We start from the raw sequence: 19,467 nt of genomic DNA, 5'->3' as shown, positions 1-19,467 counted from the left end.
CATTGATGAATTTTCTTGGCTGAAATATTTTATTTCACTAACATTTTTAAAGGATTTAAATTGTAGGTTGACAGTTATTTTTTTTCTTCAGCTTTTAAGATGTAGTTATATTCATTACTCTATTATATCTTAAACTTTGATACAAATTTCAAGAATTATCTCCTAAGTGATCTCCTTGAATGTTCTCTATGAACTTTTAACATTTCATCCCTTTAATTTCTTTTTTGAATTTTAATTTTTTTCATTTGAATATAGTTGATACACAATGTTACATTAGTTTCAGGTGTAGCATGTTTATTCAACATCTTTCTACGTTATCTATGCTCATAAGTGTAGCTACTATCTTTCGCCATGCAGCACTATTAGAATATTATTGACTATATTCCTTATGCTATACTTTTATTCCCATGATTTATTCATTCCATGACTGGAAGCCTTTATCTCCCACTCTGCTTCACCCATTTTCCCATCTCTCTTTCCTCTGTCAACCATCAGTTTACTCTCCTAATTTGAAGGTCTGATTCTGCTTTGGGTTCTTTTTTTTTTTTTTTTTTACTTTCACATATGACTGAAATAATATGGTATTTATCTTTCTCATTCTGACTTATTTAACTTAGCATAATACTTTTTAGGTCCACCTATGAACAATCAGTTTATACAATCCTCTCAAAGAGGTGCACTATTTCAAAATGCAGATCCAAACATGTCATTCTCATATTTGGGATCATTCAGTCACACACTGTGACCTTCAGTATAAAATTCAAATGCTTTAGTTTATTACTCAATTTTTCTTCATAATTGGAAACTCCAACCTTCTAAGCTTTATGTTATTTATTCTCCTACACAAAATACACATTCAAATTATATCAACCAATCAACAAACATAAAAATTACTAGTCTAAGTGTTTTAAAGCAATAAAGTAAGAGACTGAAGAATGCAATTTCTCAGGAGGATCTGCCTGTGTTCTAGGAATATAGAATGATCAGCCCAGGTGTTTCTTATCAGTTGAGTCTTTAACAAAAGTAAGTAGCTACATAGTCATGGAGGAAATAGATAAAGAGTATACCAGAAAAGTTCATAGCATCATAGTTGGAAGAGAGAATTCCAAAGAAAAAAACTTATATACTAAACTTAGGCAATGGAAGGGCAAACTGAGAGGAAGGAATTGATATTAAAACTATGGTTTTACAACAGATTAGATTTTTGAGGTGTAAGGGACATGTAAAATGAACCATGAGAAACATATCATTATTTAATTGGATGGTGGACTAAGAAGAGTCAGGAATTAACTTGAAATGAAATAATAAGGAATAATAGTGAAAAACTACAAGAGAAGCCTTTGGTAGATGTAAAAAGATTTTTCAAAAGAAAGCTATGATAATCTGTGTCAAATACAAAGAAATGCTTAAATCAGAAAGGAAAGAGTAGTGCCCCTTAAATTTGACCTTTGGAAGGTTTTTAGCTTTCTTTTCAAGATTTGTTCATGATAGCAGGAAGTACTAGACAAAAAGCAAAAGGAAACTTGAGTACATTCAATTCTTTCTAGAAAGTTGGCAGTGGAAAAAAAGAAAAAGAAAGTTGGCAGTGGAGAATGGAGAATGGTCATATGTTCCTTAGGGAAGGACTCACAATTGAATAATTGTTATAGACTGAATATGTTCTCTAAAAATTCACATGTTAAATAAAAACACCTAATGTGATGGTATTCGGCGGTGATTAGGTCATGAGGTTGGAGCCCTCAGGAACAGATTAGTGCCTTATTAAAGAGAGCCCAGAGAGCACCCTCACCCCTTCTGCCCAAACGAGGGCAGAGTGAGAAGACACTGTAAGTGAAACAGGAAGTGAGTTCTCAGTAGTCACTGAATCAGCCACTGCTTTGATCATAAACCTCCCAGCCACCAGAATAGTGAGAAATAAATGTTGTTTATGAATCACCTAGTCAATGTTATTCTGTTATAGCAGCCCAAATGGACTCAAGCAATAATATAACTAATGTTGTAGCCATAGTCCTGGTTGACATAGTAAAAGTGAAAAAAAATCGAGGAAAAGGGGTATGATTAATGAACTGAGGTATCTGCAAGAAAAGCATGGCTGAAAATGTAAGTGGTAAGCAGGTCAAAGGGGAATGACTGAGAACTTGAAAAAGTCAAATTCCATAGCTTGTTTGTTTAGGCTCTCATTGTTTAGGCTCTTTTTGTTTTCCATTCAAAAACTCATTGTTTAGGCTCATTGTTTAGGCTCTTTTTGTTTTCCATTCAAAAACTCAGCCTCCCTGACTCAGCTCCTTTTTCCCAGTCCTCTTCCTTGAAACATCCCTCAGGCAAGATTAGAACCTGAGGAATTGTCCACTCCTACTGGGTCAGGAAAGAAAGGTGAGAAGACAAATTCCTTTTTCCTCATCAACAGGACAGGAGTTTCTCACATCTCAGTGTGGGACTCTGTATGTAGTCACTGTAGAAGTAATATTAGACTCCTAAATTTCTTCTGCTTGTAAGAAAAGGTATCAATACACACATTAAAATTTGCAAACAAAATCAACACATATAAAGTAGAGCCTATCATTTATACACACTTAGAATATAAGATATTTTCACTGTAGTAATATCTTAAATATTAAAGACATTTATATGTGTGCACAGTAATTCATAGATTATGCACACACATAATATATATAAACACACACAATATATATTACTCTGTATACATACTATATATAAATAGTAATTTATAAATATATCACTCTGTATAAAATATTTTTATATACATATACACACATATATAAATGTCTGTATACACACACACAAATCCTGCTTCTGATTCTGCATTAGTTTCCTATTGCTGTTATAACCGATTACCACAAATTTGGCATCCCAAAACAACAGAAATTTATTTTCTTACAGTTGTAGAGTTTAGTAGTCTGAATGGGTCAGCAGGGGTATTCTTTCTAGAGCTCTGGGGAGAATCTGTTTCCTTACTTTTTCTAGTTTCCCCAGGCTGCCTGCACTCCTTTGCTTATGGCCCCACGTCACCCTGACCTCTACTTTCTTTGTCACATCTCTTTCTCTGATCCTACTGGTTTCTTCTTGTAAGGACACATTAGACCCAGAGAGATAATCCAGAATCATCTCCCCATCTGATGGCCCTTAACTTAATCGCATTTTCAAAGTGTCTTTTGCTGTATAATTATCCTCAGGATTCAGGAATTAGAATGTGGATTTTTGGGGAGAGGTGCATTTTTCTACCCTGCAGAGATTCAAAAAGATAGGAAGGTAATATCGAAAATTATATACTTGGAGATATGTTTGAAACACTTTTTAGTGTTTCAGTCTAATCAGTGGAGTTCTTAGTCATTAAGCCAGATGCATATACAGATAGGAAGTTTTTAAAAATTGCCATATAAAAGTAGTCTTTAAATATATAGTATATATTACTCTGTTAATAAGATCTATTTTTCTTCTCCTAGATGTCCATCTAAATTAAATGTTTATTTTCAAAATTCATAATATTAACATTGATAAGACCCATTGAGTGTACTATTTCATTACCCTGAAATGACTCATTTTCTTCTAGGTGGTTTGTAAAGCCCCATTGCACAGTAATAGGAATTTAATGGCAGAACTCCTCAATTAAACCTTCACGATCCCAGGAGAGTTCTTATCTTACCTTTCAAATGGAATTATCTGCAGATGTGTTTATTCGTTCAAGATTATTTTAAAGGTGAGAAGATCCTCATTATGAAGACAGGTTAAGAGGATAGCCATCACCCTGCTACTAAAATAATTTGAAGTAAGTGCTTCTGCATCGATGTGCATTACGTTTAATGATGCCATATACCAAAGTGGTTTGGTCTTCAGACCTTTATTAGAGACTTGCTTCCTTCCTGAAATGAGTTTTATACTTTCTATGATTTTGTCCTTTCTATTTTGCAGAGGGTAAGCAACTCTTTGGATCATTAATGCTATGTCACATATTCAGACTGACAGTACCTTCTTCACTGTATTTGAATTTGACTGACTCAGTCTCATATGAACATAATTTCCCATTAAACTGGAGGTCAAATTCTGGTCTTCTCAGTTAACCATTTCAAACTTGGAAATATGGACAAAAATACACTAAAGTTAAGGACTGAATATCTTTGAAAAGAGAAGGAATAAAATGTCAGAGACAGTAGGACTTCTTATCAGAAAGGACACTTAAAGGGTCAAAATTCTTTAGAATGCAATGTTTTTGTTTTTCTTTTTCCAGAAATGCAAAATAATAGATTCCATGTTCAACTATTATTTAGGTAGTTGGAAAAAAGATGATACTCTAAAATTTTCTGTACCTGAATTATTAGGATTCATAAGGACAACAAGTAGAAAACATGTTCAAGTACTATGCCATTACAATTTGGAATATTTTAGTGTGACTTACAAGCTTTTATTATGCTACCCCACAGACTAATTTATAAAGATGGCATTGAATAATCCTTCTGCTAAACTGTGAATTTCTTAAAAACAGGAAGAATTTCTTTAACCTTTGTGTCTCCAGTGTATAACAAACCTAGTATATATGTGATAATTACAAATATTAATGAATAAATTAATATATGAATTGTTAATATTATACTATTAGATTCTTATATTTTAAAAGGATAATGAAATAAATTCTATTTCTAGTTTTGATGCTTTGTCTTCTAAAGTTTTTTTTTCTATTTCTGGAAAGAATAATTCAGGGCCTGGTTTCTCTTTACTTTTGGTCTAAACATTTCCTAGAATGTGGATTTCCAACCCTGGTTTTGCATAAGGGCTGCTCATAGCAGAGATTCAAATTAACTCTGTGACTGACCACATCTGTGTATTGATTATTTTGTTTCACAGGTGATTCTGGTGAAGAGATTTGAAACAGCTATTCTAGACTTAAATTATAATAGATGCCAAATCTCTGGCTGCTAAACTCAAAAAAATGAATCATTTTTACTATATCCAACTTATTTGCAAGGGGTCGTATATAACCTAGATTAGGGAGTCACATCCATCAGTGAGTAGTTCCTTTATTAAAGTATCTTCGTATGAATCATTGGGTGAACTCTGTTTCTTGCTGAGATCATTCCCAATGGAAGTATTTTTGAAATTCAATTATTGAAGACCTGCTACTGTCTATTTGCCATGATACCAGTAGAAGATTATGCTGGCATAAAAAATGCTGATGTAATCTGCCAGATTCCATAATTTCCATCGCTTGCACTATGTAAATTTTCCTCTTTCATTGTTTCAGTAAGATAAAAATTTGGATTAAAAATTGAGACAGATGTTTCAAAATGTTTCAAAAAGGTGATTTGCAAACATTAAGTCAAATATTTAATTTCAATCAAGTGTTATATTTCCCGCTAGTATCACACCAAAGACAGAGAAATGATTTATACATAGAGTTAGATAAATAAATGCCATAGTGACAATAAGGTTTCTTCATTTTACAGCCTCATACACTATATTAAATATTAGTAAAAAAATAGAAAAAATAAAAAAATAAATATTAGTGAATTCCAGGGCACCTGGCTGGATCAGTTGGTGGAGCATGAAACTCTTGATCTTGGGGTTGTGACTTTAAGCCCCATGTTGGGTGTAGAGATTACTTAAAAATAAAATCTTTAAAAAAATAAAATAAATGTTAGTGAATTCCTATAAAGTACAATAGTGGACAGATTTGTGAGAAAGCTGGGCACCATAGGAAGGTCCATGCCCATGTAAGAGATCAAGGTAAACAAGGACTGAGAAAAAGCCATTGGATTTGACATGGCACATACAGTAGTTGGTTTTCAGTGAGTGTTAACATTTCAGGGGGCAACTCTTATCTGTGGTAGTGAAGAGCAGTGTCTTCTCTGACTCCCTATTTATCCTGGCCAGTGTTTATCACTTTCTTAACGTAAGTGCTCTGGAATGCCTCTATTATGGCATGAATTACCTTCTTTGATTGGAAGCATTATGGCTGTTTCCCCTTTCTTCTTCTCACAGCTGTTCAGCTGTGTGTACCACTAGGTAGCTACCAGGAAGGAAAAAATTCCTCAGGAAATATGAACCTAGATGCTACTCAGTTGCTAACCACTTATGGCAGCCCTCTTTATTCTGTGTGTACTTTTGATTTTTCAGAACTGGACTTACTTTCATCAGATATGGGAAGGGATAGCATAGTCTTTTTTTTTTTTTTAAGATTTTATTTGTTTATTTAAGAGAGAGCATGAACGGGGTGGGGGCAGAGAGGGAAAAACAAGCTCCCCGGTGAGCAGGGAGCCCAAAGCGGGGCTTGATCCCAGGACCCTGGGATCATGACCAGAGCTAAAGGCAGATGCTTAACTTCTGAGTCACCCAGGCACCCCAGCATAGTCTTATCTTCGATTGATTTAAATTTTACTGGGCTCATACAATAATAAATGTATTTATTTTTAGTTTTAAAAAAACTTACCGGGGCGCCTGGGTGGCTCAGTTGGTTAAGCGACTGCCTTCGGCTCAGGTCATGATCCTGGAGTCCCGGGATCGAGTCCCACATCGGGCTCCCTGCTCAGCGGGGAGTCTGCTTCTCCCTCTGACGCTCTTCCCTCTCATGCTCTCTATCTCTCATTCTCTCTCTCTCAAATAAATAAAATCTTTAAAAAAAAAAAAAAAAACTTACCAAAATGCACGTATTTAATGCATACATATTGATGTTTCAACACATGTAAACATTTCCATAATCAAGGTGCTAAACATATCAATCACTTCCAAAATTCCTTTGTGTTCTTTTTTGTTTGTTTGTTTTGTTTGTTTGCTTGTTTTTGTGGGAAGAACACTTAAAATGAGAACTATCCTCAACATATTTTAGTGTGCATAATATGTTGTTAAATATATGTACTATGATATACAGCAGATAGCTAGAACATATTTATATTGCATAAATGGACCTTTATACCCATTTAGCAATAATTCCCCCTCATTCTTCGATTCTCTCAGCTCTTAACAGCGACCATTTTATTGTCTTTGTCTATAAGTTTGACTATTTTAGACATGTCATGTAAGTGGAATGTAGTATTTGTCCTTCTGTGACTGGCTTATTTCACTTAGTGTAATATTCCCTAGTTTCATCTATGTTGACACAAATGATAGGATGTCCATTTTTTAAGGCTAAATAATATTCCATTGTACGTATACACTACATTTTCTTTGTCCATTTATCTGTTGCTTGACTTTTGGGTTGTTTCCATATACAAAACCTTTTTTTTTTCTTAGTTTCAGAGGTAGAATTTAGTGATTCATCAGTTGCATATAACACTCAGTGCTTATTACATCAAGTGCCCTCCCTAATGCCTATCACCCAATTATCCCTTTCTCCCACCCAACTCCCCTCCAGCAACCCTCAATTTGTTTCCTAGAGTTTAGCATCCCATGGTTTGCCTCCTTCTCAATTTTCATCTTATTTTATTTTTCCTTCCCTTCCACTGTGTTCATCAGTTTTGTTTCTTAAGTTCCACATATGAATGAAATGATATGGTATTTGTTTTTCCCAGACTGACTTACTTCACTTAGCATAATACCCTCTAGTTTCATCCATGTCATTGCAAATGGCAAGTTTTCATTCTTGTTGATGGCTGAGTAATATTCCATTGTATGTATATGTAATTTCTCCTTTACTGATTCATCTGTGGATGGACATCTGGGTCCTTTCCAAATTTTGGCTATTGTGGACATTACTGCTATAAACATTGGGGTGCATGTGCCCCTTTGAATCTGTATTTTTGTATCCTTTGGGTAAAAACCTAGTAGTACAATTGATGGGTCATGGGATAGCTCTATTTTTAACTTTTTGAGGAACCTCCATACTGCTTTCCAGAGTGGCTGTACCAGTTGTCATTTCCACCAACAGTGTAAAAGTGTTCCCCTTACTCTGCATCCTCGCCAACATTTGTTGTTTCCTGAGTTGTTAATTTTAGCTATTCTGACTGGTGTGAGGTTGTATCTCATTGTGGTTTTGATTTGTATTTCCCTGATGCCAAGTGATGAGCATTTTTTTTTATGTGTCTGTTGGCCATTTGTATGTCTTCTCTGGAGAAATGTCTGTTCATGTCTTCTGCCCATTTCTTAACTGGGTTTTTTGTTTTTTTGGATGTTGAGTTTGATAAGTTTTTTATAGGTTTTGGGTACTAGCCCTTTATCTGATAACTCCTTTGTAAATATCTTCTCCCATTCCATAGGTTGCCTTTTAGTTTTCTTTACTGTTTCCTTTGCTGTGCAAAAGCTTTTTATCTTGATGAAGTCCCAGTAGTTCATTTTGCTTTTGTTTCTCTTGTCTTTGGAGACGTGTCTAGCAAGAAGTTGCTGAGGCCCAGGTCACAGAGGTTGCTGTCTGTGTTCTCCTCTAGGATTTTGATGGATTCTTGTCTCACATTTAGTCTTTCAAACATTTTTTTTTTTTTAAGATTTTATTTATTTATTTGACAGAGACACAGCAAGAGAGGGAACAAAAGCAGGGGGAGTGGGAGAGGGAGAAGCAGGTCTCCCACTGAGCAGAGAGCCTGATGCAGGGCTCGATCCCAGGATCTTGGGATAATGACCTGAGCCGAAGGCAGCCGCTTAATGACTGAGCCACCAAGACACCCCAAGTCATTCAACTATTTTGATTTTATTTTTGTGTATGGTGTAAGACAGTGGCCCAGTTTCATTCTTCTGGATGTGATTGTCCAATGTTCCCCGCACCATTTGTTGAAGAGACTGTCTTTTTTCCATTGGGTATTCTTTCCTGCTTTGTTGAAGATTAGTAGACCATAGAGTTGAGGGTCCATTTCTGGGTTCTCTTTTCTGTTCCATTGACATTTAAAAACATTTATTCATTGATCATTTTCCAACCAAATTTCAGTAGGGAAAGTAACATAAAATGCACTTACTTAGAATGCACTCTTGCCTGTGTTTCACTTTTGTGAAGAAAAACCATTCTTTACTTGACCATTTCTTTTATCATTATTCTATTTCTTCAAACTCTTAGTGCAATGATAGCCAGTAGTATGCAAGTTAAAACTTAAAATAATGTTGTTTTATATATTTCACGCTTCATATTTGCAGTCTTAAATTGACAATTAGTTTGTAAACTTAAGATAAGCATCATATTTTGTGTATTCTTCTGAATAACACTCCATATCTAATTCAGTTTGGAACACATAGTAGTTATTAAATTCTTAAATAATTCATTTTATTTCTGCTTATTAGGAAATTAATCATCATTATTGGTTGGCCTGGATATATTTTGTTTCAAAATTATATTCCATTCAGTTATAGACATTATTTCATAGGTATGGCAGGAAAAACATTAGATTTTTATATAACTTTCAATATCACAATTGTAAATTTTTGAAATTTTTTTATAAATATGTAGACTCATACGTGATACTTTTGGATATTTTTCTATATAGTCCAATCATTTTTTTTTTTTACAAATAGAAACATCAGCAGTTAGCAAGATGAAGCTTTTTTTTCTACAAACAGAAACATTGCCTGATATTTTCCAAAGTTGAGAATATATATAGTCAATTAAAAATGTATTTTATTTTGTTCAAATTTAAAAAAATCTTATCAGTTGTTCCAAAATATTTATTGTAAAAAACAACAACAACAACAAAAACAAAAAACAACAAATAGTTTATTTTTTTCACAGACAGGAAGAAAAGAAACATACTATGCCCTCAATTTGATGTATCATGTTCATTTGAAAAAAGTAATAGCTGAATTCTTCAATAAAAAATCAATAGTATCCAAACCCAACTTATTTTATCAATTCTCTTAAATACTGTCTTATTATCTAGCAGAACAACTTTGAAATATGAAATATCACCTGGGACTTGTTGATGTTTCAACAATGACAAATTCCTCATAAAGATATATTAATATTATGATAAAGAAAAACTAATTGTAGCCATTTCTATCAGTATCTTGATATAAATTTTAAAATACAAATTTCAGACATTTCTCAATGCACCTATAGAGTGATTGTGTAGCTTTTTTTTTTAAAACTTAGAATGAACCAACATCATAGTTTTTTTCTTTCAGTGGTGAAGTAATATTAGTTTGTGGGATACTTTAAAAATTCTTATTGGCTAAATTAATTTCTATAATGTTACTGTCTTCATTTACATGAACAAATATGTCACACTTGCTGTTTTTCTATATAAATAAAAAACATTCTATAATTTTTGGCTTCTCAATGTTTCTTGCTTTTCTACTAACTCTGTAACATATTACCTATATATTAGAAATATCAGTACTTTATGAAATCTCCTACTCAGCCCCTGATCTTTAATGGTTTTACCCAACCACATTTCAGCTTAGGATGTTCTGACATATCTATTTCTTTTTTTTTTTTAAGATTTTATTTATTTATTTGAGAGAGAGAGAGAGAGAGAAAGGGAGCAAGCACAAGCAGTGGGGAGGGACAGAGGGAGAGAGAGAAGCAGACTCCCCACTGAGCAGGGAGCCCTAGGTGGGGCTTGGTCCCAGGACCCTGAGATCATGACCTGAGCCAAAGACAGATGCTTAACCAACTGAGCCACCCAGTCATCCCCTGACGTATGTATTCTTTGCTGTGTATGTCCCAAAAACTATACTAGCAGGCTTTATTTTACTAACAGTAATTATTTTTGCTAAAGGTAATTAGTTCTGAGATGCTTACGCTTTTCATATTCACTGTAACATTCTTTATTTCAGTAAAAACTAGACAAGAGATTTTAAATAGCCAAATATCCTAAAGTTACAATGGGAACTTCAAGTTGTTACAGGAAGCACTCAGCTAAAAGCTTTATTTCTACTTGCTGAGGCTGGTACACAGCAAGCATTCACTCACTATTGAATTAGACAAATGATAAATCACACTTCCTTCACCATAACAGAAATTTCCTGGGTACGTGACCCAGTCTGTATCATCAAGCCTGATCATCATTCCTTGATATTCCACAGAAGTCTTTTCTCAGACATTTTCCTGAAGCTAGAGTCATTGTAGTTATGTCTTACATTTATTAGCTGTCACTTAGTAAACAGTGGTACACAAATAGAACATATTTTCCATTTGGGAAAAATCTTAAATTTGTGCAACTTACCTCACACAAAAGTCTGTTATCTCAACATTCATAAAAAATTAATTTCATAATCTATACACATTCTGAAATATCCTTTTTCAAGTAAAGAATGAAATTTATAGGTATTTATCTATCGAAATGCTACTTTCTTTTCCCTGTTGCTTACTGATGTTTCTTCTCCTATTTGCCTAGAACAGTTTTCCATACTTTTGTTTTTTGATATTTTTTCCAGGCATATTCAGCTGTGCCTTAGACTTTGGGTGATGACTATCTTGTAATGAATTATTTCTTCTCAGACTCATCATAAAATACCCTTACTCTTATAGGAATATACAATTTCAATGCTTTTCACCATTTTCTCTAGCACCCTGACAAGCATCCATGGCTTGTCTTGCCTCTTCTTTCTTTTCTTTTTCTTCTTAGAATTACTTTGGACTCAGTCATACCTAGTATAGTAAGGAACACTCATCTATTTGTAATAGGTTCAATATATTTTCTTATTTCAGAGTAGTATCATTCTCCACTTAACATGTCAATTCATTTAGAAGAAAGACATTTTCTAAAAGTATATAGTACTACATGTTTAAAAAATTTATTCCCTAAAATTAATCAGCAATCTTTATAGGCAGCAAGTAATAAAGTACCTTTTAGAGTGAAAAAAAAAGTACTTTCAGTTATTCTGGCAGCACTGCCTTTGCCTCCTGCTGAGCTTGCCACCTGCTATGCTATAGCACACAGTGGCTAATGAGTTATGAAGATGCCAAGCATCCTTGTCTCAGTGAGAGCACAGACTGCATGTGTTGAATAGTGTCTTCCAAAAATCCATGTCTACTCAGAACCTCAGAATGTGACTTTATTTGGAGATAGTGTCTTTGAATTACTGTATGAGTTAATAGAAGTATCGAGATAAGATTGTTCTGGGTTAGTGTTGATTCTAAATGCAATGAAAGTCTCCTTATAAGAGACAGAAAAGGACACACAGAGACACACAGAAACATAGGGAAGACAATGCAAAGGTGGAGACAGAGAATGCAGTGATGTATCTACAAGTCAAGAAACTCCAAGAATTTTTTTTTAAAGATTTTATTTATTTATACATGAGAGACAGAGGAGGAGAGAGAGAGAGGGAGAGAGAGAGAGAGAGAGAGAAGCAGAGGGAGAAGCAGGCTCCCAAGGAGCGGGGAACCCGATGCGGGTCTCGATCCCAGGACTCTGGGATCATGACCTGAGCCGAAGGCAGACGCTTAACCATCTGAGCCACCCAGGAGCCCGAAACTCCAAGAATTTTAAGCAAGCACCAAAAGGTAGGAGATAAACAGGGGACAATTCCTCTCTTAGAACCAGCCTTGAGGACACTCTCATTTCGGACTCCTGGCCTCCTGAATTGTGATGGAATCATATTTCTCTTGTTTTAAGACATCCTGTTTGTAGTAATTTGTTATGGAGCTCTAGGAAAGTAATGCAGGTGCCTACTGAGGTTTGTGGACACAAATTCAGCATGAAAGAAAACACTGTCACTGTGGTTTCTCTTTAATAACATCGGGTAATGCTAAGTACAGAGGAAAAGGAACAACTGCAATAGTAATAACAGTAATAGTAATACACATTTATTAATGCTGTAGCAAAGGAATCCATATTCCCTCTAAAGCTTCACATACCCAGAGCCTGAAGATAAAATAGATATTGCTCCCCATTGTTTTTCCCGAAGTGTTTTCTCATCCACTCTTAGGCCATCGCACTTTGCTATCTGCGATGTCTTGGTGTTGCTGCCAAAAACAGGGATACAGACCTTAGTCATGTATCTTATTCCTAGATAAATTTAGCAATTTTTCCCTGTCTTCTTTCCACATTCATATCCTTCACCACTTCTGTGGCTTTAACTTCTACACTGGACAAGTCAGGCACTTGGTTCTAATTATATGTATTAACCCTGTCACACTCATCTTCTTATATGGTTATATTTTTCATGTTTGTTTGTTTGGGGTTTTTGTTGTTGTTTGTTTTTTAAGTAGGATCCATACCCAGCATGGAGCCCAACATGGAACTTGGACTCACAACCCTGAGATCAAGACCTGAGCTGAGATCAAGAGTCAGATGCCTAATCGACTGAGCCACCCTGGCACCACCTGCAATGGTTATATTCTTGATGGTCATATCATTGCCAATACTATACAACCATTAAAAGAAAAAATCTCACTTTCAGTTATCAATCTCCCAGTCCTTTGGCTCAAATACACCAGCACTATTCTTCTAGTTTTTCTTTGACATTATTAAGACCTTGAACACATTGACATCTCGTTTCTTCTGTCATGAAGCATCTACTCTTATGCCTTCACTTTCCTCCTTGATGAGACTTAACAACAATTAATTTCATGGCAAATCATTACACTCTGTTCTTTCATCCTGATGCACAACTTTATCATGTCATTTTCTGTTTGACATATATTTTTTTGTACTTATCCAACACACCACCAATATATCATCCAATCACAAACTAGAAAGACTTGCTATCTCTTTCCTATACACCAATTATATAATGGTAGAAGAAAAATAGGGTAACAGGAATAAATATTTTCATTTATAAGATAAAGAATAAGTGCCACAGAGCAGTCAGTAATCTACAGCATGTATGAATTTCTGCTCAGCTCCGATTCCCTGGTTCTGCTTTCAAAATATCAATGTTTCATCTATTGTCTCCACAGTTCTTGATTCCGCTATCTGGACATGGGGGTATCTTTTCCACCATTTCTCTTCTAAGTAGAGCATTGGAAAACATCACACCCCCACTTGTTTTCCAGCTTATCAGCTTTTTCAGATGGTTTCCTGTCTCTAAAAATTTGGAGATCCAGAATTGTTTTTGTTTTGTTTGTTTTTAATCTCAAACAATCTTGTTTTCTTATATTCCAGGCCAGAGGTGATTTGCTATATCAGTAGCTCAAACAAATTGTGCATATTCTTTTTTTTTTAAAGATTTTATTTATTTATTTATTCATTTGAGAGAGAGAGAATGAGAGAGAGAGAGAGAGGGAGAGGGTCAGAGAGAGAAGCAGACTCCCTGCCAAGCAGGGAGCCTGATGCGGGACTCGATCCCGGGACTCCAGGATCATGACCTGAGCCGAAGGCAGTCGCTTAACCAACTGAGCCACCCAGGTGCCCAAATTGTGGATATTCTATGTATTTGATTGCAGTCAAGTTTTATGTACAAATAGTCCCGTCCACAATTCATATGAAACACAACTCTCTAACTATGGTACCTGAAATGAATCAAGCTTCTGTGGGATCATGACCTTAAACTTTCCAGGAGCATTTTATTTCCAATTGAAAAAATTTAGTAGATATAATTTTGATCTTTTCAGAATACTTCTAAATGGATTAGCTAGTCTTTACTCTCAGGCCATATTTTACTGCAACCCCTTGCATTTGTCATTTTTCCTAACTCTGTTACAATGGCCACATTTTTGAATTGGTGAAAAGCACCTTCTTTTCAACCATGCAATTTCTGAACTGTTTATATTCTCTCTAAATTCTGCTGACACAAGAGTGTCATGTCTTTCTTATAGTATAATACAACCACATACAGTCAGTTAGCAACCAACTCATATTTCAACATTCTGTCATGAATTTTTCTTACAGAACTAAAAATTTTTAGATAGATATTATCTTCTTCCAAGTTAAGGTAGGTGACAGTTTTACTAACTCTTTTGCTACTAGTTAACACAGAGAACCATTTTCCAAATTTCTGTAACAGTTGTCTCAATACTGGTTATTTATTTATTTTTATTTATTTATTTTTTGTAAGATTATATTTATTCGAGAGAGAGAGCAGGAGAGGGGTAGAGGGAGAGAATCTTCAAGCAGAATCCCCGCTGAGTGTGGAGCCTGATGTGGGGCTGGATTCCAGGACCCATGAGATAATGACCTGAGCTGAAACCAAGAGTTGGATGTGCAACCAGCTGAGCCACGCAGGTGTCCCTTTACCACTGGTTCTTAATGTAAATATCACATTAATTTTGATATTTCTTACATTTGTGACAACTTCTATATTATCAGATATATTCACAGTAATGGTATACAATAAATCACTCAGAAACTTAGTGTTATGCAACTATAAGCACAAATTTCTTTTTCAGGTCTTTCTTATTCAGCTGCTTAAAAGAGCAATAGATTGTTAGTTATTTCCTGTGTTTCTGTGTATTGCCTGAAGTGTTTCTCCCCTGGTTTTGTTTGGACAGAGTTATGCAGTTGGAGAGACTAAGTGCTGCACTCAATAGGAACGGCTAGGACAGCTGGGCCTCTCATTTACCCTGTAGTTCTTCACAGTGTTACAAATTTGGGGTAGCACTCCACAAGGACAGAAGCAGAAGCTTCGAGGTTTCTTAAAGCTGAGTTTCTGACTTCTATCTCTTTTTACTGCTCAAAGGAAGTAAAGAAGATAGCCCAAACTTAAGAGGAAGGAAAACCAGACCTACTAAATTGAGCAAGATAAAGACAAAGCCACTTATCAAATGAAGATGGAAGGAACTGATATGCTTATCTTTTAAAACAATTTACTACAGCTATTTTTGTTCCATTGCATCTCCACGATTTCATCAATTTTGAAATACACACACACAAAATTTATAATGCACATACTAGTGCTGGTGTATATGTTGGTGTTGTATTGACTCTGTCAGTGGGGAGATAATTGACTTATTTAAATATTGGTTGTTCAATTCATGAACATGATGTTTCTTCTCATATATTTAGGCCATTTTTTAATTCCTTCCAATAATGTTCAAAATGTTCACTAAAGAAGCCCACTGAGCATTTTCTTAAATGTGTTTTTTTCAAGATTTCCAATAAATAATTAAATTAATTTAATTACTAGCATATTTTCCTAGTTTTTACATTTTTTTTTCTCATAAGGTTTGGTAAGTTGCTTTATTTGAAGTATTTGTCCATATTGTCAACATTCCAAAATTGTTGGTAGGTAATACACCTGTAAATGTCTGTCCCCTTTTTTACCCTGATACTTCCTAATTTTTTTGTTTCAGTCTCTCTATCACTGTCTCTCTTCAGAAGCTTATCCTTTGCTCTTTCTTGAAATCAGATTATCTTTTATCTATTGTTTAAGCTTTTCTTTTTTTTTAAGATTTTATTTATTTGAGAGAGAGAGAATGAGAGATAGAGAGCACAAGAGGGAAGAGGGTCAGAGGGAGAAGCAGACTCCCTGCAGAGCAGGGAGCCCGATGTGGGACTCGATCCCGGGACTTCAGGATCATGACCTGAGCCGAAGGCAGTGGCTTCGTTAAGCTGACTGAGCCACCCAGGCACCTTATTGTTTAAGCTTTTCAATGAACCAACTTGGCCTTGTCAATTTTTGCTGTTGCATGTTCATTTTCTATTTTATTGATTTCTCTCTATGTCTTTAATATTATTTTACTTCTCATCTTGCTTTCTTTTCTTTTCTTTTCTTTTTTTTTTTTTAGCTTAAGGAGATAAAAGCTTTATGGCCAAAATGTTCTAATAGATACCATTTAATGCTATAAATATTTTTTATACACCACTTTATCATTTCAAAAGTTTTACTTCTATATGCATTCATTACCTACTTAAAATCTCTCTAAAATGATTTTTTTCTTTTTTGACTCACAGGTTATTTAGAATTATATTACTATTAGCAAGAATTTGGAGATTGTCTAGTTATAAATTAAAAGTTGATTTACTTGTCATGATGAACACTGGGTGATGTATGGAATTTTGGAAACACTATGTTGTACACCTGAAACTAATATGATACTGTATGTTAACTGCACTGGAATTTAAGAAAAAATAAAAGTTGCTGTAAATTTGTAGCTTAATTTCACTTTGTTGAGTATTCTCTGAAATAAGTCAACACTTTGAAATTTGTTAAGAAATTTTAATGTCCCAATATGTAGTTTCCTATGGTAATTGTCCCATGTGCATTTGAAAACAATGTAAATCTCTTACTCTTAAGTGTAGTTTGATATGTATCAATTAGGCCAAGTTTTCAACTGTATTCATCAGATATTTTTATCATTAGTAATGTTGTACCTGCTTCTTCAATCAGCTATTTTGAGAGTGTTGAAGTATCCCACTATGATTGTAAATTTGTCTTTTTCTCTTTATAGTGTTTTCAATTGTTTCTTTTTATTATGTGTTAAAAAGTTATTGGTTCCATTATAAGACATGCAAATCTGCACTTGAAATGAATTTGTGGTGTATAAAAAACACTATGCATTTTCAAAACCCACAGAACTTTACAGCATTAAGTATGAACCATGAAACCTTAATATATGTAAATTAAAAAATCAATCAGGAGATCAGGAGGTCCCAGGATGGAACACTGACTGAGAAAAAGAGTCCAACATTATTAAAAAATACATCATCACATCACCAAAAATGAGTGAAGAAGAAAGTGCTGACCTAAGTAACTATGGAACATTGTGTTTCAGTTGGAAACTATAAGTCAAAAAACAAACAAACAAAAAAACAACTATACATAAACACTGTAGTTGGTAAAGTTATGTATCACAAGAATAAAGGCCAAAACTCAACCTGGCAACTATATTCTGGTATCAAACATGCAAGTAGGTAGATGGCAAATATTGGGAGCCAGTTTATTTACTTTCACAGAAGGAAGTTTCAGATAACCAAGAAGGGAAAGCACAGTAAACCATGTGGTAATGGATTAGAATTGGAGACATTAGTATGAACTTGTATATAGCTTACTATAGATTCGTAGGTACAGATTAATAGATACATAAATAATTATGTGTGTGTGTCTGTGTGTGTGCATACACATATGCATGTGTGTTTTAGTATATTGTCTCCACTGGAGGCCTGGATGAAATAATACTCTACTCCATAAGAAGCACGCTCAGCACTCAAATCTTAAATTCCAATAACATTCCCCCTAAAAAAGAACCAAAGCTCCTTAGAGAAATAGTTGATTCTAGAGCTGGGTAGGGAATATACAAGATAAGCCTAGGATATCTTGAGCTACCATAGAATAAAATAAGGAAAGGCTAAAAAAAAAAAAAGTAGGGTATGTAAAAAGAGAACAAGAGCTCAGTGAAAATATTTCAAATGGCAAGAGCTAAGGAAATTTGAGAAACAAATAAAGAAATAATGTAGCAGTGAATTATAACTCAGAGTATAAAATATATATCCATGAGTTTATATAAATGAAAAATTTAAGAAATAAATGGATGGAGAAGAGATAAATCTCCTATCCAGAAGAATTCCAAATAATTTATATAAATACTCTCTTCTCAGAAAGTTGGAGCTTAAATCTTACTCTTTAAGTGTAGGCTGTGTATAATGACTTGCTTTCAAATAGTAAATTATGTCTTCAGCTCCCTTTAGCAGTCCATATGGCATTCAGTTTGACTGAATACATATGAGTTATTTTCTACCTTACTTAGTTGTTTTTTTTTTTTTTTTTTTTTCCACTTATCCTTCAATGGGTGAAGGCAGGTGTCTGGTTCCACTTTAGAAAAGCTGCCTGTAGCTCACTGTTTTCACAATAAGCAATGCTCCTCTCTTCACATTGTCTACAAATCTCTTCATTTCACAAGTGTTTAGATACTTCACTCCCACTTCTCTACAACTTCCAATTCTGTTTTCAACTGTTCTCCTTTTCTGCTTCCGTGTAGCAGGTGCCTTCATGAACTACCCTGATTACCCTTTGGACTAGAAAATACCTCTCAGAGGTAACCGGCCTAGTAGAATGATAGAATGGCCAATAACACACTGGAATGGACTACAGATACATCACCAGTTCAGAAGAAATCCTATGCAGGTACAGAGTTTTCTCTTGAAAGGTAAAGCAGATACTTTGAATCGGCAACTAATATATGGCAGCTAGAATACATGAATCTGTGAGTCAAGGGGTTAAGGGAAGAGGAAAACCTCTTGCCGTTACACCCAGTAATGACCCACAGAATTGCCTCTTCCTGCCCTCAAAACTTCTCAGTGCTTCTTATTGGGAGATCTTGGTTTCCAAGGGGAGGTACATCTCCATCAGAGACCAAAATATAAAACCCTGCTAAACTGGAAGTTGAAACTGCCACCATGCCATTTTGTGCTTTTGTTACATTGAATCAAGAAGTAAAAAGGAGATTCTATACTCTTTGGAATATTTGATTCTAACCAGCAAAGGCAAATATGGTTGCTGCTATTAATAAGGTCAAGGAGGACCATGTCTGAATTTCAAGGGGTTTTCTGGACTTCCATTCATTAATTACATTTCCAATGGTCTAAGTTAAGGGAAAATTACAGCAAACAAGAATAGACAGGACCATGCAGGATTCAGAAATTTCAATAACAAAATTTGGGGTCTCCCTGACTAGAAAAGGGACCAGTTGAGTTCTTGTCTGAGAACTGTGTCATA

This window comes from Zalophus californianus, chromosome 2 (assembly GCF_009762305.2).
Source record: "Zalophus californianus isolate mZalCal1 chromosome 2, mZalCal1.pri.v2, whole genome shotgun sequence".
NCBI lineage: Eukaryota > Metazoa > Chordata > Mammalia > Carnivora > Otariidae > Zalophus > Zalophus californianus.
Note: the sequence above shows the minus strand (reverse complement) of the source record.